Genomic DNA, 8,019 nt, shown 5'->3' on the forward strand with positions numbered 1-8,019 from the left:
GAAACTACATTTGGTATCTCTTTCCTTCAAAGAGTAATGAGCTACTAGCTATAGGGGTTGGGCTTGGTACAAGTAATCTAAGCCATATCTGCTGAAGGAAAGAGGGTTGAGACACTTCCCTCAGAAGTCCCAGCAGCTACTTCAAACATCGAGAACTGTTCTCTATGGTACACCCACACCTTTGACTTAGTCAAATAACCAGCAAAATATCTGCTTTATAGGTCTTAAATAGAATAAAGGTATATTTTAAATGGAATTATAAAATGCTTCATATTTGTGGCCACAGAAGTTATTTAACAGATTTAAACAAACGCTATAAGATATTCTATGTCTTTAGATTGGAAAATTCCTTTCCAACATAGATCTGTTCATATTTTGACTTTCCTATGTAGAATATAGGTGAGAAATGTAGCCCACTGTCTGTAATATGTCTAGTATGCTTAAATCCCCAAACTGAACCTTGGCAACTGACAAATGTGTACAATCGGGTGCACAGAACACAATCACACACACACATCAATAGAGCAAGATTCTTAGATAACAGAAGCAGAACAGAGTTAATGAAATTCACAAATAATAAGAAAAAAAGGAGAAATCAGAATTCAATCTATAGTTCAGGGAAATAATCATATTTATAAGACAACAGAAGAAATAAATAGAGGTCTACAGAGAGTATTCAAGGCAACAGAAATGAAGAGCAGGATGGAGGGGTTTTGTTTAGGAGTTCAGCTAAGAACTTACCTATGTTAAAAGAAGTAGTGGTGGATAATGATGCAGATCACCTGAGAGTTAGAGGCTGATGTTCAGGATTAGTCCTATGCCACATGAAACCCAGTTCCCATCTCAGAATGCAACTTAGTTGTTCTCCAGCTTTGTTTTTCAATATGAAATCTAAAGACAGGACTTCATTCTAGTGTTCTTTGCCAAGCATCTTAATTTACTTGTTTTCAGTTGTCCCATCAATGAAGAAGAGTTAAAATACATTTACAACGCCCGAGGTTGCTGTGTTTTGTTTCCCTGATAGGATAGACACAGAGAAAGACTACCTAACACCCCTTGAAAGTATGACTTATCACGACAGCAGAACGTGGCCAGCAGCAGCCTTCAGGATGTGCCTCCATTCCAATACCCACTTCTCCTGAGACCACGTAGCTCTCAGAGAAGTCCATCTCTGGTGACTGAGGTGTATTCAAGGATAAAGACCTAGTCTTTCTAACTTGTACCAAAAATTTTTAAAAGGAATATAAATGTTTCTAATTTATGGAATTTCTGATAAAAGTGAAAAATAGAACACCTTAGCAGGTTGCAAAACCATGAAATCTTACAGATATAATCTCAAAGGGTTGGTTGGGGTTTTCATAAGGAACCTACAGAATATACATACTGTTTGGTATCAGTTATATAGAATAAAAGGCAGAACTAAACAATATGTTGCTTAAGAATATTTGCATGCAATACTGAGCAACAATAACAAGCAATGACTGGTATTCATATTCAAACAGTGTTTATCCCAAAGGACAGAAAATATTTGGGGACAGGTTGTTTTACAAGCAATATAAGAGACTGAAGGTGATGGTGGCAATTGATTTCTTAAGATAAGTGTGTGCATTAATGTTATGTTGTATAACTTACACATAACGTTGTACTCAGAAAGAGGAGGAGAGAAAGAGAAAGAAAGAGAGAGATCACTGTTCCTGATAGTTATATCCTATAAAGTGACAGCTGGCATTTTATTAGCTAATACAGTTACCATTCTCCTCAGGGATACAGGGTGAACTTCCTGGAAGACTCCCATCACACATTTTATCAACTGATCTATACACAGTCTTACTTTGTATATTGATATATGGAGACATGGTTAAATATATAGTTGCATCATTAAATGATATTAACAATGAACTCATGAGCACCAGTGTGACAATTCATCCCTTCACAGACCCTATTTTAAACCATAATTCTTTGCGATTCACAGCACAGAACTCTTTTGCTTCAGAATATTAAACAGCCTACCAGCAATTTTTTTCTAGCAGTTGTTTTAAACAACGAAGTCACAAACAAAAGTATAGCAATACACAGGGGCTGAAAGCACGGAGGCAAATAGACTATGGGAGGGGCAATTGTTTACATTTATAAATAAGAAGATACATTGTTACCTTGGTGAACCTCAGCTGGCAGTGCACACACCTGGTGATTCAAATTTTTCACTAAAGCACCACAAATACTTATTTTTAAGGTTAGAAATAAATCTCAGTGTGGGCAAATTTGCAAATACAGAGTCGGCATGTTGCACAAATGAGTGATGTGTATACACACACACACACACACACATACCTTTTATGAATATTAAATACTTAACAATATCTCAATCATAAAGGAAATGACACGTCTATGATCATGCAGTTTAAAGGAGTGGTTGGGTCAGATGCTTCCAGGCACATAATAAAACACCTGACCAAGGTGTGGGGGGCACATTCATGTTGTCTTAGCACTCAGGAGGCAGAAACAAGAGGATTTCAAGTCCATGCTTGACTTTGCTGTATATAACTAAAAACATATTATATATAAATATGTCCACATATAACATATACCATATATGTGTATATACAAAAAGGTTGGACCACCAATCTCCTACACTGTAAAACCTTGTCCCCAAGGTTTATGCATTCCAAGGTACAAATTTCACAGGCATTCTAACAGTAACCACAATGCTGTCTCAGCACTCACTATAAACTCTAGATACCCAGCTGTGCTAACTCTATCTCTCAGAGTTTTGATCTGCTCTGGCTGGTGTGCATGTGTTATTAGTTATCAAGCATCCAATGAAGCATCACCATTTAACATTAGGAAATCAATTACTCTGGCTAGTATATTGTTCTGGATTCATCATAGGACCTCCGTCATGGAGAACAATTGAGTACAGTACACAGAGAGATCCATTCTAAATGTGCTCTGTTGGCTGCATTTGAGAGCAATTACAAGATCTCTATCAAGTGAAAACATTGCCAACTCCCTTCAGCATCCTATTGGGCTCAAAATCAACCCAAAGAATTCAGTTTGAAACTGACTTCACCTTTTTATCTATAAGACCCTACCACCACCAAACTCATACCTCCTCCTCTAGCACAGGGAAAGATTGGGAGAAATAAGCTGGTTTACATCTCTACCTCACAGCTGATTGAAAGAGTTTCAGCTCTACAATCTATTGAAGAATATTGTAGGTAAAGTTTCTTTGGAAATCCAGGAATTTTAACTTTAAATTAAATTTTAATTAAAACCTTTTGTCTAAATTGCTTGATATAATTGGTCATCTGCTTCCTATTCTCTTTCTTCTCTTAGTATGTACTAACATTGGATTGGTTTGAAGTGGGATCACAGAAGGCATATTTTTTCTTAAGAGGTGAACATTCTGATGATTGCCTCATCAAGGATGTTCATCTTTTTTAGTTGAAATTGGAATGTGGGCTCAGAGATCACTGTCATAGCCAAGCCTCACACTTTGAATCTCAGTGCTCAGGAGGTTGGAGCAAGAAGACTGTGAGTTCAAGGCTATCGTTAAGTATGTAGTATGACCCTTTTCTCAAAACCATAAAAAAGAAGGATAAGGAGGAAGAGAAAGAGGAGAGGGAGGAAGCAGAGGTAAAAGAAGAAGAGGGGAGGAAGAGGAGAGAAGGAGAAAGTGGACAGGGAGAAAGAGGAGGGGGAGGAAGAGGAGGGAAAGGAGGGGCAGGAAGAGGAGGGAGAGAAAAAGAGATATCGTGATATTCACAATGAATTTGACCCAGTAGCATATACATGGGGCATGAGTTCTTAAAATGCAGGGTATTTACCTTAAGCATAAAAAGAACTTTCAATAAATGTTACTTAATTTTATACCTCCCTTCAGAACTGTAAGAACCATGTAAGTACAATTAATAATCTCTTCTGGAGGCAGTTATCATAACCCATGATATGTGTCTTTCTTCTGCCTGGGAGTTAATCACATTAGAAGACTTTTAATAAGAGTATATGCCAATCACATAACCATTGATCATGATGAATTTTAACTACTCTCCATGTTCTTGGACTTCAGCACAACTTCACTGACTGCTTAGAGAGGGAGCAAAAGTTGTGTGTGGAATTTAAAGACCTCACTTATTCTATGTGTTTTCTACATTAAATCCAGCTGCTTGATCATCTTCCAATGAGTGAAACACAATTGTTTAGATCTGATGGTAAGATGAACATATTGTTTATAGCTATCATCATAACCAATGATGACTATTTATAATGAAATAATTCTTGTGCATATGGTAATCTCCAGGCCATTATTCTTTAGGGTCCCTTTAAATTTACATTTTTCTTTATATCTCAGCTTCTGCAGTCGTTCCAAATTGTGAAGTTTTAAGTGTCTGATAAACACAATTAAGCAGCATATATAATAACTAGAATTGTGTTGCAAAGAAGAGAAAAATAATTATCTTCTCTATTAACATAAAACAGCCTATTTCCTTGAATTAGTCATATCGAATTTGTTTTTACACTATACTTGTTTGAAAACCTCTAGAACAAAATTTCAAAGTTTAAGTTAAATATCTCCATTAAGTAAAACATTTATATCTTAATATCTGATGACAAGGTTGTATATAGTCCTCAAGCCTTTGACACAGTGACATGCAGCTATTAGAAGTTATATGGAGTATAGATCTTAGAGAAAATTAGCATTATGAGTATGATTCCACATGTCTAGTATACTGTATCTAACTAATGTACACTTCCACTGAAAAATGTCATTTCTCTTTTGCTCTTCTTTATAGCCCACAACTTACCTTTTGCTCTTTAAAGCTTAGATGGTTTAGGCTCCTCATGGATCTCCTCAATGGTGTGATTTAGCGGTGCCTTTGCTTGTGGAGAAAGATAACATGGACTCAGAGTTCAACACGCCATCCCACAATTACTCCTAGTCATAATGCCCACCATTATTTATTTATGATCCTGTCAGTGTGTCCATAATTTTGAAAAATGCCTTAAATCTGTTTTGGAGTGAGACATAAGAAAGGCAAGCATGCATACCCAGCATCCTATTTATGACTTTAATAAACCTGGTCTGTCTTTCCTTTGATTGAGATGGAGACGTTAATATTTATTCATCAGTTAATTGGCTCACTGGTCATTACCTGTTCTCGATCAGTCTGCCAATAGAAAAAGGAGGACTCTTACCTATGTGAGCAAAGGACGTGCAAGGCAAAAGTGTAAATAGATCTCTCACAAAATACACCTATAATTAAAGCACAGGTGTATGAGGGTACAGAAGACTTAGCATATCAGATCGGCAGAGAGGATAGGTATAAAATAGACCCAGCTACAACTTGTGACCCACCTCTGGCAGCCAGTCTCTACATCCTCTGTAAATAGCCTAACTGGCTCTTGAACCTGTGCTGATATTTCAGACTCAAACCATTAATGAGAAATACTGCTAAGGCCTGTGTGGGAAAAGCTGCAGAGCCATGGAGCATTCAGGGAAATGTAGAACAATCTCTTAAGAAGGATTCTTACAGAGCAAAGTTTGTTTGTTTGTTTGTTTGTTAAGTAAAAGTTGGGAGTCAATTGAAATTATGGCAGGTCTTCTCTGCTACAGTCAGAGTTTGAACTTTACATTTTAAAGGGAGCCACGAAAAGAATCGGGGAGCAATAGGATCAGCTTAGTAGATCCAAAGAGCAATGTGGATATAGGGAAAGACATAGAGTTGTTTGAAACTACGGCAACAGCATAGAAGACCAGATATCTTGTTCTTTCAGCTTACAGGTGTGATGGGAAAAGAAAGATTCTGTTAACAAATGTGTAGCTCTCTCTGAAAGTAGAGAGGGAAACCAGACCTGAGTCAGCTTTTCCTTATGGGGGAAGTCACTCCTCGCCATTCGATGGATTTTCTGAGACTGAACCCAGCAGTGAAGTGTGGCTGATCGTCCCATCTGGCACCAGACCAGTGCCTAACCTGGGGGCGCGATACGAAGTGATAATGAGAAATACTGGAAAGAATTTGTTCATTAATGTCCCCTGGAGACATTTGTACATGTTGAAAATGAGCTCTGTGAGAAAAAGCTACTTGATTTGGACAACGGATGTGCTCACTCAAGTGTTTCTCTGAATGTGCCTGGGCCCTAAGATTGGCTGTGGCTTTCATTCTCTGGAGTATTAAAAAAAACGTGCTGGTATATAGGTTCATCTCTATGAACAAAGGACAAGAGATGTCACCAATCCATAGTTGTGGTAGAATCATACGATCACAGGTTGACTGGTAACATGGAACCTGTTACTCCCAGAAGCCTAACTACAAGGCATGCCTACTGACAAGACACGAAAGTCTTTGTTCCCTAGACTCTTCAGTTCTCCATATATTAAACTGTCAATATATATATATACACACACACACACACATATATATATATATATGTATATATATATATGGTAATCAGGGTAAATAGTCGTTTTGACCTAAAACATTAAAAAAGTCATAAAGTAACTTTTGCATTTTTTATTCATCAGGGGCAACAAAATCAGATGAGAAAATAGAATAATACTGTAAGTGATATGATTTCACACTAAGCCTCACACTAATTTCCCTATGGTTTATTTTTTGTTCAACTGCCTTAGGCAGTGTGTACATTACTTACAATAATCCTGTGCCCTGTAGGCATACCTATGAGAATTATGAACTCAGAAATTGTCTTACAGGATATAAAATGTAAAATAGCATTTAAATAAAGAATAGTAGCAAGCAGTACAATACTGACTCTTTCAGCTATGTATTGTTTTCCTTAAGAGAAAGAATACCTTAAGGAAAGCTATATATAGTCTTCTTGTTTGTTTCTAGTTTTGTGAAACAGTATCTTATGTAGCCCAGGAATGTTTCAAACTCAATATGTAGTTGGGAAGATGATCTTAAACTCCTAATCCTCATTCACACCTGACTAGTACCAGGACTATATAGTCCTGCACTACTATGCTCAGCTAGTGAACTACATTAAAAATATTTATGATCCAAATTTAAACTGGACAAGTTATACATCGCTTTGGCTCAAAGATTTGCTGTTGATAGGTAGGTTGCTATATTGAATGAGCAAAAATGTGAAACTGGCTTGTGTTAGAGACCAGGTCAGCTTTAGGTCCATTTGGTTTCCAACCCGGTTTTTTGTTTGTTTGTTTGTTTGCCTACAGCACCTGGTATTCCCAGGTGGTCTCCCATCCAAGTACTAACCAGGCCCAACCCTGCTTAGCTTCCGAGATCAGATGAGGTCGGACGCATTCGGGGTAGTATGGCCATAGGCCAGTTGTTGTTGTTGTTGTTGTTGTTGTTTTGTAATAGATGTAGAAGAGAGATCTTTCAATCAAAAAATCCTTCCATGACAGCATCTCTGAAAATGTTAAATGTATACCATAGCCCGAGTTTAGGTACCCACACTTTCAGATACAGCAGCATAAAAATAGTAAGTCATAAGAACATTGTTCATAAATTTGGTAAAGGTCCCATTTTAGGAATTACCTGAATTTCTTCTATAGAGACGTGCATGTGTGAACTTTTGAGATGATCCACATGTTCAGCTCTGGAAGGAGGCCAGTGATTCACTGTTAACCAAATGTGAACAAGTTGCTCAAGGATATACATATAATTTTGGTTTTTGAAACATAAAAATTTCTAGGCCTGGTTAACTGTAGGGGGTTGATATATTTGGCATTTTGTTTCTTTAAAAACCTCCACACTGATTATTCTTTTTAGAAAAATAAAGTATTATTCTTGTAATTTAAAGACAAGCAAAGGATAGCCATCTGATTCATGGTTCTACCTCCATGTCATATGTCACCCAAACAGAAATTCTCCCTGGTACTCTTGACATTTTTTTGATTCATTTGGCTCTGGAATTTCAGCTAATACAAGCTAAAATTTCTTATGCCACTCAAGGGACATGACCCAACACAACCAAGATTTTTTAAAGCATTTGCATAAATCTCTGTGAACTGAAACTATTAACTTTCACATAGCC

General features: G+C 37.1%; 1 non-coding gene across 1 annotated transcript; it reads right to left on the reverse strand.

Moving 5' to 3' along the window:
* Positions 1-7,186: 7,186 nt before the first annotated feature.
* LOC116092712 lies at positions 7,187-7,305 on the reverse strand. Its single transcript, XR_004119435.1, has one exon. It is a non-coding gene; the product is annotated as a 5S ribosomal RNA (ribosomal RNA).
* Between the last annotated feature and the right edge of the window lie 714 nt (positions 7,306-8,019).

Source organism: Mastomys coucha, unplaced genomic scaffold (assembly GCF_008632895.1).
Source record: "Mastomys coucha isolate ucsf_1 unplaced genomic scaffold, UCSF_Mcou_1 pScaffold15, whole genome shotgun sequence".
Classification (NCBI taxonomy): domain Eukaryota; kingdom Metazoa; phylum Chordata; class Mammalia; order Rodentia; family Muridae; genus Mastomys; species Mastomys coucha.